This window comes from Macrobrachium nipponense, chromosome 26, assembly GCF_015104395.2.
Source record: "Macrobrachium nipponense isolate FS-2020 chromosome 26, ASM1510439v2, whole genome shotgun sequence".
Classification (NCBI taxonomy): Eukaryota; Metazoa; Arthropoda; class Malacostraca; order Decapoda; family Palaemonidae; genus Macrobrachium; species Macrobrachium nipponense.
The window spans coordinates 32,933,849-32,945,893 of record NC_087215.1 but is presented as its reverse complement, the minus strand read 5'-3'; the positions used below and the strand labels follow the sequence as shown (position 1 = coordinate 32,945,893).

The following is a 12,045-nucleotide window of genomic DNA, read 5'->3' as shown; positions in this document are numbered from 1 at the left end:
GGAGGTGGGTGGGCTCTGATCATATAATTACTGGGTAAGTATATATACAAAATCTTATTTTATTATAAAAATAAAATTTTTGTATATCAGACTTACCCAGTACATACTAATCATATAGCTGACCCCACACTGAAATGAGGTGGGATCATGGACATATTCTTCGCCAAAGCATTAGGTCATGTAATGAATTTGAAAAATGATATTGTTAAGATACAATAAAGTTTGTTCATACTTACCTGGCAGATATATATATAGCTGTATTCTCTGAAGTCCGACAGAATTTCTAAAAACTTACGACACACGTAGTGGGAGTAGGGTGGTTAGTACCCATTCCTGCCGCTGGGAGGCGGGTATCAGGAACCATTCCCATTTTCTATCAGATTTCTATCTCCACTGTCTCCTGAGGGGAGGTGGGTGAGTACTTTAAATATATATATCTGCCAGGTAAGTATGAACAAACTTTATTGTATCTTAACAATATCATTTTGTTCATGAAACTTACGTGTCAGATATATATATAGCTGAATCCCACCTTTGGCGGTGGGAGAGACAGAAAAGGATTTTAGGAAACATATACATGTAGATGATTGACATCTTGGTTCCTTACCTGTTAGCATAGCTGACTTCGTGATTACCGTCACCCAAGCCTGCATCTGCTTCACTAGATTTACCAACAAGGTAGAGACCTGTGTAGTTGGTGCGCTCTAGATGATCTGTCAACGGGGACGTGACCACAATGTGACTAGACCATGACCATACTTCTATGGGCAACGAGGCAAAACCACCACCTAAGTTAGCTTAACAAAATACTCCCACATAAAAAGGCTAATAGAAGGGAAGTCCGCATTCGGCGGCCGACCCTACAACCATAAACAAAACAAAGACTAAAAACTCACCTACCCTTTTCTATGGGAAAGGATGAGTGCTACCTCCTGCCCCCAAAATAGTGTCTGCGGCGACGTATGGCCCAAGAGAGTAACAGTTTTCGTACGTTGTTTTCACCTCCCGAAGGTAGTGCGAGGCGAACACCGAGTTACTCCTCCAAAAAGTGGCACTCAAAATGTCTTTGAGGGCCATATTTTTCTGGAAGGCTATCGAGGTCGAAATAGCCCTCACTTCATGAGCGTTAACTCTTAACATTCCAAAGTCACTATCCTTGCAAGATGAGTGAGCCTCCTTTATGGTGTTCCTTAAAAAGAATGCCAGCGCATTCTTGGACATGGGCATATCTGGTCTCTTGACCGAACCATAAGTTCTCCGCAGAACCTCTACAATTCCTTGTTCTCCGAAGGTATTCTCTTAGAGCCCTGACAGGACACAGGACTCTTTCTGGCTCTTGACCAATGATCTCTGCCATACCTTTGATCTCGAACGCCTTAGGCCAAGGGTTGGAGGGGTTCTCATTCTTAGCCAGAAACGTCATTCCCAAAGAGCAGACCGCATTATGCCCTTTGAAGCCGACGTGCTTACTAATAGCTTGTATCTCGCTAACCTTTCTCCTCGACCGTCGCCAGAGCAGTTAGGAATACAGTCTTCTTCGTCAAGTCTCGCAAAGACGCAGTGTGAAGAGGTTCAAAGCGACTTGACATTAAAAACTTCAGGACCACGTCTAAGTTCCAAGAAGGCAACTTAGGTAGAGGCACCTTGGTGGTCTCAAAAGATCTCAATAGATCATGGAGATCTTTGTTATTAGCTAGGTCTAGACCTCTATGACGAAAAACCACAGATAAAACACTTCTGTAGCCCTTAATGGTCAACACTGCAAGCTTCAAATCTCGTCTGAGATAAAGTAGGAAGTCGGCGATCTGGCTCACAGAGGTCGTGGTAGAGGAAACTCCTTTCTTCTTACACCAGCTCCTAAAAGCTGCCCACTTCGATTGGTACACCGCAATTGATGATGGTCTCCTCGCGGTGGCGATAGCTTTAGCCACAGGTTTCGAAAAACCTCTCGCTCTGGCCAGCTTCTGGATAGTCTGAACGCAGTCAGACTCAGAGCAGAGAGGTTTTTGTGGTACCTCTCGAAGTGGGGCTGTTTGAGTAGATCTCTCCTTAAAGGAAGAGATCTCGGAAAATCTACCAGGAAGGACATCACCTCTGTGAACCAGTCCGCTGCGGGCCAAAAGGGGGCTATTAACGTCAACCTCATCCCTTCCGAAGCTGCGAACTTTCTTAACACTTCCCCCAGAATCTTGAAGGGGGGAAATGCGTAGAGATCTAGGCCTGTCCAATCCCATAAAAGGGCATCTACTGCTACTGCTCCCGGATCGAGAACCGGGGAGCAGTAAAGAGGAAGTCTCGCCGTTCTTGATGTTGCAAAAATGTCCACCAAAGGACATCCCCAAAGACCCCACAGCTCCTGGCATACGTCCTGATGGAGGGTCCACTCTGTCGGCAGCAATTGTCCTTGTCGACTGAGGAGATCCGCACGGACGTTCTCTACTCCAGCAATGAACCTTGTTAAGATCGTGACTTCTCTCACCTTCACCCAAAGAAGAATCTCTTTCGCTAGAGCGAACAGGGAGCGAAAGTGCGTTCCTCCTTGCTTCTTCAAGTATGCCAGGGCTGTGGTGTTGTCCGAGTTGACTTGGACTACGCGACGGGAGACTTTGTCTTGAAAGAACCGGAGCGCTAACTGAACCGCTGTCAGCTCTTTGAAGTTGATATGCCAGGCTACCTGTTTTCCCCTCTCCAGGTGCCTGACACTTCCTCCCCCCCTAGTGTGCTCCCCACCCCGTGATGACGCGTCGGAGGAGAACAACACTAGGTCGGGGTATCCGAAGCTTGAGGGACATGGCCTCTGACAGCTTCAACGGATCGAGCCACCATCTTAGATGGCTCTTTACCTCTTCTGAGATGGTTAAAATCATGTCGAGGTTGTCCTTGTCTGTCCAGCTGTCCGACAGGAAGAACTGAAGAGGTCGGAGGTGTAGCCTCCCCAGGGAAACAAACTTCTCCAGCGAGGAAATGGTCCCCAGCAGACTCATCCATTCCCTCACCGAGCATGAATCCTTCCCTAGAAAGGCTGACACTTTTTCTATGCCTTGTTGCTGACGTTCCTGGGAAGGAAAAGCCCGAAAAGCCACTGAATCCATCTGAATCCCCAGATACACAATGGACTGTGTTGGGGTAAGATGTGACTTTTCGAAGTTCACCAGAAGTCCCAGGGACGCAGCTAAAGACAGAGTCGTTTGCAGGTCCTTCAGGCACCGGGTCTGCGAAGAGGCTCTTATGAGCAGTCGTCCAGAGAGCGGAGATCTTGATGTTGGAAAGATGGAGCCACCTCGCCACATTCTTCATTAAGGATGGTGAACAGCCAAATGGGGCCCGTAACTCAAGTCCAAAACAAAGAGCCCTGAACTGAAAGTACCTTTCCTTATTTCAGGACGTAAACCGCAAGGTACTTTCATTGATTGGGGATTGGATTATCGGGACGTGAAAGTTAGGCGTCCTGAAGGTCGAGTGATACCATCCAATCTCCAGGTCTTAAGGCCCCCAGAACTGACTGAGGTGTCTCCATCTTGAACCTCTGCTTCTCTATAAAGAGCTTCAGACGACTTACGTCCAAGACGGCCGCCGCCCCCTCCCGACTGTTTTGGAACTAGAAACAATCTGTTGTAAAATCCTGGCATTGCCAGGTCTAAGACCTGTTCCACTGCTCGCTTCTTGAGCATCTGCTCAAGCAGGTCGAAAAGTATCTTCCGCTTTTCTCGAGGATACGACGGGGACAAGTCCCTGGGAGTGGAAGTCAGCGGGGGCGACTTTACGAAAGGGATTTTGTACCCCTTCTCTATGATGTTGAGAGACCAGGTGTCCACCTCTCTCTCTCCAGGCTTCTACAAACAACTGCAGCCTGGCTCCTACCGGCGACTGAAGGACGGATCTCTCACTTCTTGCCCCTAGACTTAGCCGGGGCTCTACCTCTAGGAAGACTTCTTCCTCGGGGTGAAGATCTAGCTGAAGTTCCTCCACGAAAGGGCTTCTGCTTTCTAATAGATTGGCCTCCTGAAGACGTAGAAGGGCCAGTAGGACGTCGCGACCACTGAGCCAAAAGGTCTTGAGTGTCTTTTTCTTGAAGGCTTACTGCCAGATCCTTCACCATAGCCTGGGGGAAGAGATGGCTCGAAAAAGGCGCATACAAAAGCTCTGCCCTCTGTGAGGGAGAGACAGATTTAGCTGCAAAATTGCAATAAAGCGATCTCTTCTTTAAAACGCCTGCTGAAAAATGAGAGGCTAACTCCTCCGAGCCATCCCTGACGGCCTTGTCCATGCATGACAATACACTGGACAGCTCCCCGAGGCTAATCGAATCTGGCTTACGAGACTGGTTGTCTAACACTCCCAGACACCAGTCTAAGAAGTTGAAGACTTCCAAGGACCTGAAAAGGCCCTTCAAAAGATGATCCAGTTCTGAAGTTGTCCACGAAACTTTAGCTGAAGCTAAGAGAGATCTCCTAGCGGCATCCACAACGCTGGCGAAATCTCCTTGCGCCAAAGTAGGAACCTTCAGTCCAACTCTTCAACCCAGTGTTTGCGTACCACATACCCTGCCTTACCGCTAAGTCTAGACGGAGGTCAGGGCGGAAAGTGGTTCCTTCCTTTGTCTTTCCTAGATTCCATCCAGGTGTTAACCTTATGGAAAGCCCTCTTGGTAGATAGCGAAGTCTTCATTTTAACAAAACCAGGCATCTTGCTTGCTTTCGACGAAGAAAACTGCGAGGGAGGAGAAGGCGGAGCAGAAGGAAGGAAGGTATCCCCGAACGAATCACGGAGAAGCCGAGCTAAGACTTGGTAGTCCGAAGAAGCAGACGTCGAAGGCTGTTCTCCGTCAACATCTTCAGAAGAACAGCTTAATTCCCCTTCTTCCTTACCAGAGTGAAACCCCGAAGGAAGAGGCAAAAGTCCTTTCGCTCCGAGTCTCATATCCGAACGATGTCGAGAAGAAGTGGGGAGCGGACCCGAAACAGAATCCTTCACAGTCACAGGGTCAGAAACCAAAGCTTGAGGTGAACGTGATGTTGCACGAAGTCGTGAAGCGTCAGCAAGAGACTCGGGAAAAGCGTCTGAGTGAGAGCGAACTTCCACGTTCGCGTCCAAAGCGATCTTACGAACTCCTCTAGAAGCGTCCATCGGAGCGTCCATCGTAGCGTCCAAACAAGCGTCGAGCGAAGCGTCCCTCCGAACGTCCCGCGAAGCGTCCCTACGAACGTCCCGCGAAGATTCAGGTCCTGCATCCTGACGAGCGTCACGTTGAGCGTCTACACGAGCAGGTCGACGAGGAGCAGAAAATGAAGACGCTCTTTCCTTACTAAGAGGATCAACACGTACTGAAGTCCGTCCAACAGGTACAACATCGTTGTCCGCAAAAGCGTCGAGATCGGAATGCCGATCGTCCTCTCGCCGAGAAGAGAGGGGAGAGCGATGAGACCTCTCTCTCTCCAAGGGAGCAAGAGTCAATTGATCGTCTACCGTCCCACCTCTAGACGAACATGGTGAGAAGAACGAAGTCTAGAGGGGGGGGGGGGGGGCAAAACACCAGGAGACGGGGAAGAACGAGGAGAAGGCGGAGGAGATGTCTGGTCCTTTTGATCGGCAGTCTGTCGTCCTTCCTGCTACAGGCAAAGGAACCGTCTCCTTCTGCTTAAGCAAAGCATCCAGTTGACATTGCATAGCGAGGATGATCTCAGTCTGAGAAGTCTCCTTACGAGGAGAAGAGCTGTGCCTGTGAGAAGGCGAGGGGACGCCTTCTTCCTTCTCACAGGAAAAGCCCTGGCTCTAGAGCGACTGGGGCGCTCGAAGGCATCATCGTCAGATGACGTCCTAGTCTTCTTCTGGGGCGGAAAAGCTACGCTTTCCGGAGAAGACCGCCAATCAGACAGAGCATGACGTGAAGTGTCTTGATCTTGGAAGGTCCTCTTCAGAGGCCGCGAATCCGGACGAGATTCCCACCCCTTGCGCGGGGAGGACGCGTCGGAGGACGAAAAACAATCCTTAAGGAGGCGTGCTCGAGCACGCTCCTTAGCAGCCTGGGAAGCGTCTACAGGAACTGCTGAAGGGACGTCAGATCGGTGGGGGATCCCCGTAACCCTCCTTCGGCCTTCGACATGCCCTCTCCCTGAGTCCTGGGAGTCCGGCAGAGGTCCCAGCCTAGAGGCGCTATAGGGCCGATCTGACGCCCCCTCCACTTCACTAGGGGCACTATCACTGCACTTAGCACTTTCTTTGCCTGTTTCACGGGCAAGAACTTTGGATTCAAGCGTCTTCAATGAATCCAAAATAAGCGAAAGGGCATTACCCTCCGCAGACACCACTTGAGGGCCCGAAGGCAACACTACGGGGTTAGGAGTTACAAACTCTACAGGAGGGTTAGAAGGGGATACATTAATACCCTGTCTGCTACCCAATTTACTCCTGGAGGAAGACCTCCTGATCCTGTCACGCTCTAATTTATTAACGTAGGATTCATACGTCTTCCATTGCAAATCAGTTAAACTTTCGCATTCAGTGCAGCGAAAATCATACATACACACTTGTCCCCTACAACCTTTACATACTGTGTGAGGATCAACCAAAGCCTTTGGTAGCCTCACCTTACATTCATCCTTCATACACACCCTGGCGCTAGCCGAACTAGACCCAGACATCTTATTTAAGGAAAAAACCAAGCCAAAATCTAAACAATCCACAGTCAACGTATGCCTAGCTATCGATCCAATATCAAAAAACCAAAAAGTCAAGAGGATACTCAAGCAATAACATTTTCCAAAATCCTGAGGCGGAGGTGCTGTAAACAGTTGTTTACAACACCGGCGACAGAAGAAATCTGATAGAAAATGGGAATGGTTCCTGATACCCGCCTCCCAGCGGCGGGAATGGGTACTAACCACCCTACTCCCACTACGTGTGTCGTAAGTTTTTAGAAATTCTGTCGGACTTCAGAGAATACAGCTATATATATATCTGACAGGTAAGTTTCATGAACAAATAGAAAGTTGCTAGCATTGAAATAACAATGCTTGTCATTAGGGAAAAACTCTCTATCACGAGAGTATATATAATGTTCTAAAGGGTCCACAATAATACAAAGTGTAAAAAGTCCGTGTATAATTTTGAGGACTTTACAGATAGCTTTCGAACCCTTCCCTGGGTTCATCTTCAGTCCAAATGAACAAAAAGTTACGACAAGTGCAGAGGTAAATTTAAAAAACAAGTCGTTGAAGATCGTTGACAACGGTCGTTAGCTCGTTAATGGGCCAGGAGAAGAAAGAGGGTAGTTAACAACAACTAGGTGATACCCTCTCCCCTATCAATCCTTCTGGCTGCAATCCTGTTGGATCTTCGTACAGGTTGTTGCAACATTACATGAAGTCCTTCATCCAAGGGCGTAGATTGGGCACCGTTATCAGACTCCCCCGGGGTAGCGGTTACCTGGACTGGAAGAGGCAAGGCAGAGGCAGCATCAGGAGAGGGAAAAACAGAGCCTGTCCTACATTTAAAATCTTTTAAAAACATACTAGTAATATAAAAATTAATAAATGGGTCTTCGTTGACAAAAGACTTGTTTCCTTTGAATGATTCTCCCAAACTTATAGCAGCTCCCTCGACTAGTCGTCTGACATTTACATTGTTACTTTTAAAGATAATTTTAGCCTCGTTCCAGTTGGGTCTATGATCATTCCTGAATGCATGTGCTACTATTGCGCTGTTTTGTGATTGTAGTTCATAAGCTCGCTTATGTTCGCCCAAACGTATATCTAGTCCCCGTCCACTTTCACCAAAATATTTACTATTACAATCCATACACGGGTAGTTCGTAAACGCCTGGGACTATGGGATTTTTATCATTGTTATTGTTTCTTACGAGGGAACGTCTTATTGTATTTTCATATTTGAACACAATTTTAGTTTCCTTCTGACTTTTGTTGATATGTCCACTTATATTTTTTACCTCTGGATTAAAGGGAAGGGACAAATATCTTTTTGGTTTTTCCTTATTATTATCTCTCAGTCCATAGAACGACTTCCTCGCTCGCGAAATTGCTTTCTCAATGAAGTGAGGGGGATATCTGAGACTTCTAAAAGTAGCCGTGATGTGTTAAGTTCACCGTCTATATATTCGGAGTCGCAAATTCTGAATGCGCATAAAGCAAAATTCATAATAACGTTACTTTTTATTTCTTTTGAGTGAAAAGAATAAAAGTGGACATAACTCTCGGAATTGGTAGATTTCCGGTAAACTGAAAATTTGTACCTCTGGCTATTACAGTCCCTGTACACTAAAACATCTAAAAACGGTAATTTAGAATCCACTTCTACTTCTGTCGTGAACTTAATTGATGGTAAAATGCTATTTGCTATTTCTACTAGTTTCTTTAGCTTTTTTTATATTACTAGTATGTTTTTAAAAGATTTTAAATGTAGGACAGGCTCTGTTTTTCCCTCTCCTGATGCTGCCTCTGCCTTGCCTCTTCCAGTCCAGGTAACCGCTACCCCGGGGGAGTCTGATAACGGTGCCCAATCTACGCCCTTGGATGAAGGACTTCATGTAATGTTGCAACAACCTGTACGAAGATCCAACAGGATTGCAGCCAGAAGGATTGATAGGGGAGAGGGTATCACCTAGTTGTTGTTAACTACCCTCTTTCTTCTCCTGGCCCATTAACGAGCTAACGACCGTTGTCAACGATCTTCAACGACTCTTGTTTTTTAAATTTACCTCTGCACTTGACATAACTTTTTGTTCTTTTGTACTGAAGATGAACCCAGGGAAGGGTTCGAAAGCTATCTGTAAAGTCTTCAAAATTATACACGGACTTTTTACACTTTGTATTATTGTGGACCCTTTAGAACAATGCTTGTCATTTCTATTAGTTAAGAGAGCTATACAGATGAACACTGCCTCTGGTTGGTGTTCATCTTGACTTGTAGTGGCGAAACTTTGCAGCAAGGGGAATGCTCCTATGGCTAGCAAAGTATGATAGGTGCCTGCCCTTGCCCTAGGCATAGCACCAAAATAAAACAACTAAAAAACACTGACACTTACACTGAAATAAAGTCAAGACCCATCCACTGAGAGTGGTGGGTGCTCCAGGTACACTGTACCCCCTGACTCACCAAACTCAGCGCCTTACTGAAAAGGAGCCAAGATAGTAGGAGAACATCCTGTGCTTCCTTCCGTGATACCATGCCAGTCACTAAAAATGGTCTCAAGGTACTGAAAATTTTCGGCACTTTTTTTTTTTTAAAACCTACATAAAAAACATATAAGCACAGATCGCTTATGCCTCCGGTAGCTCAATGGCAGAATGGCCATAAAGAGCAAATAATGCCTGAAAACTAAGGAAGTAGAGGCTGTTCTTACATCCTTAGCTTCACCTCAAAGTAGGCCAGAAAACACTAGATAATACTGAATGTGTCTTAAACATGGAGTCCATATAAACTAGAAGACAACATGTTTAGACAGAGGAGACAGGTTCTGGGAAGAACTTTTCTCTTCACAGTGGCAGCAGAGTTATCAGGCTACGTCTTCCAACCTTACTCCAGTTTCGGGTGAATAACTAGTAATTGAACACTTTAAGAATTAGAAAAAAATACGGAAGACACAAAACTGCTGTGTTTGTCCAAAAAATCAGTCTAAATCATTGCAGTGGCCTATAGACCAATTGCGACGAAGAAGACTTACAGACTTCTGTTGTACCATGGGTAAACAGAAAGAGATAATGAGTCTAATGAGACATCTCTGTCTGATGTTTCTCGCAATGGCAACTGTGGAGCACAAAATATCAACCATAACAGAGAATCCAGAGCCAGCCAGAGACTTCAAGTCTGTGATGGCCGGGCAGAGATCCGAATTAGAAGTTAACCCTCGACAGGGGAGAAACAATACTACGATGAACAACATCTCAGTGAGGGGGCAGTACTACTCTGCTCCTCACTCGACTCCGTAGGCTGAGAGTTGCCTGGTAGCACATTCTGCCTTGGAATATCACCCTGTGGTAGGGGCATAAGAATACTACCACCGTAGGTCCTGTGTGTTGTAAAGGCAACTAAAAGGACAGTGCTGCCTTGCACTTACTTTTTTAGTAAAAGGCTATGCCCACTGTCAATAACTGTGGAAACTGCTGCCTTGTAGTCTCACTCTTTGGTAAAAGGCTAGGCCCACTGCCAATAACTGTGGAAATTGCTGCCTTGCAGGTGGACTTTTTGTCAAAAGGCGAGGCCCCATCGGCAATAACTGTGGTTGATGACAGCAAGGGCATGAGGTCGTAAAAACCCCTTTGCCAAATAAATAATTCCTGGTGTTGTACGGAAAGGCGCATCAGGCAACCAACCCCTTAGTGTAGGGATAATGGTGGGAAAGAAGACATTCCGCCTTGGAATGCATTTGTCTTATAGAAATATCAAGTGTACAACAGATACTCTAGAGCACCTACATGTGAACCAAAACAAGAATGAGAGAAAACCCCCATGTTCGGTGATAATGTCAACCCTGTTACCAAAACAATACAACTAGTCATATCAAAATCAAAATCGGAAACTCTTGGGAGGACTAAAAGGCTGTCCTGAGTTTCAGGAAATTAAGAGAAGGTACTATTTGTCTTTGTCACACACCAGAAGAATTAACTTACAGGTATACGCCTGTACTCGGACAATACAACTGATAATATATATCGCGAGGAGAATACTATACAAGGACATGCAGTCCCCGGCTTACTATGGGTTTGGCTTACGACGTTCCGAGGTTATGACGCTTTTCAATTATATTCATCAGAAATTATTTCCAGGTTTACAACGCATGTTCCAGGGTTATGGTGCTTATGACATCAATCTGGCAGAAGAAATATGATTCCAAAAATGCAAAATAGTACAGTGGTACCTCGAGATACGAAAGGCTCAACTTACGAAAAACTCGAGATACGAAAGCCAATACGAAAAATTTAACGGCTCTACATACGAAAGGTTTTCAAGATATGAAAGGTTTCTGAAAGTCCGAGATTCGCCCGGATAACAATTTTGAAAATCGCGCAGTGCGCCGCCATCTTAGTATACTAGTAGACTCGCCACCATCCTCCTGCTCTCCCATTGGTTCCTGATGCTAGTAGCGGCCATGAAATCCTTCTCTCCTATTGGCCAGCGTCCCTCCCATCATGCATCTACTATGTACACGTGGTGGCGTGGCTCGGCCACTCGGTACCAGCATTGTTATAGTACGCACGCGGTATTCGTTTTCGGGATCGTCAATGTGTACGTAATATTTAAAAAAAAAAAAAGTGACCAAGATCTCTCACATGGGATAAGTGATCAAGGTCTCTCTCATGGGATAACTGGAAACTTTGCAAGGTTGGTAGAATCTCCACTCCCTGCGAACAGAGGGTGTAGACCAATCATTTACAACATGCATACGAGTATGTAGTGTACGTATAATCAAGGCACTTCAGTTTATGTTGAAGGTCAGCAGCCGAACATTCAGTACCCAAATCAGTTGCAGAGAGAGCATTTGGTTGAACAGGGTTTTGATGGACACCAGGGCCAACAGAGTCATGAGGTGCAAAAAAAGAAAGTTGAAATTCTGTAAAGGAAAAAAAAAAAAAAAAAAAAAAAAAACCTACGTAAAGTAAAAAAAAGTAAAAAAAAAAAAAAAAAAAAAGTTTTAAAAATCAAAAAAAAAAAAAAAGAAGAAAAAACGGCCCAAAGAGAAATTAAAGCAGCTTTTCATAAAGTGCAATCATTTGTAGAAGACACCCCCGAAAAGGCTCACACAGGAACATTGTGAAAAGTACGTAGGCAGAAGCAATCTTCCTTGGATAGTTATGTTGTAGTACGTACGTATATTTTTTAAAGTGTAAGTACGTACATATTACATACAAAAAAACAAAAAAGAAAATGGCAGAAATTAAAGCCGCTTTTCATAAAGTGCAATCATTTGTACAAGACACCCCCCGAAAAGGCTCACACAGGAACATTGTGAAAAGTAGGCAGAAGCAATCTTCCTTGGATAGCTACGTATGTACGTAGCCTCACTCGAAAGGTAAGCTTCCACATTTTACG

General features: G+C 45.5%; 1 protein-coding gene across 1 annotated transcript in view; it reads right to left on the bottom strand.

Annotated features, from left to right (window-relative positions):
* The window catches only part of LOC135200162 (peptidyl-prolyl cis-trans isomerase sig-7-like), a 140,561-nt gene that overhangs the window by 22,345 nt on the left and 106,171 nt on the right, over positions 1 to 12,045 (bottom strand). The gene's annotated exons all lie outside the window — the stretch shown is intronic.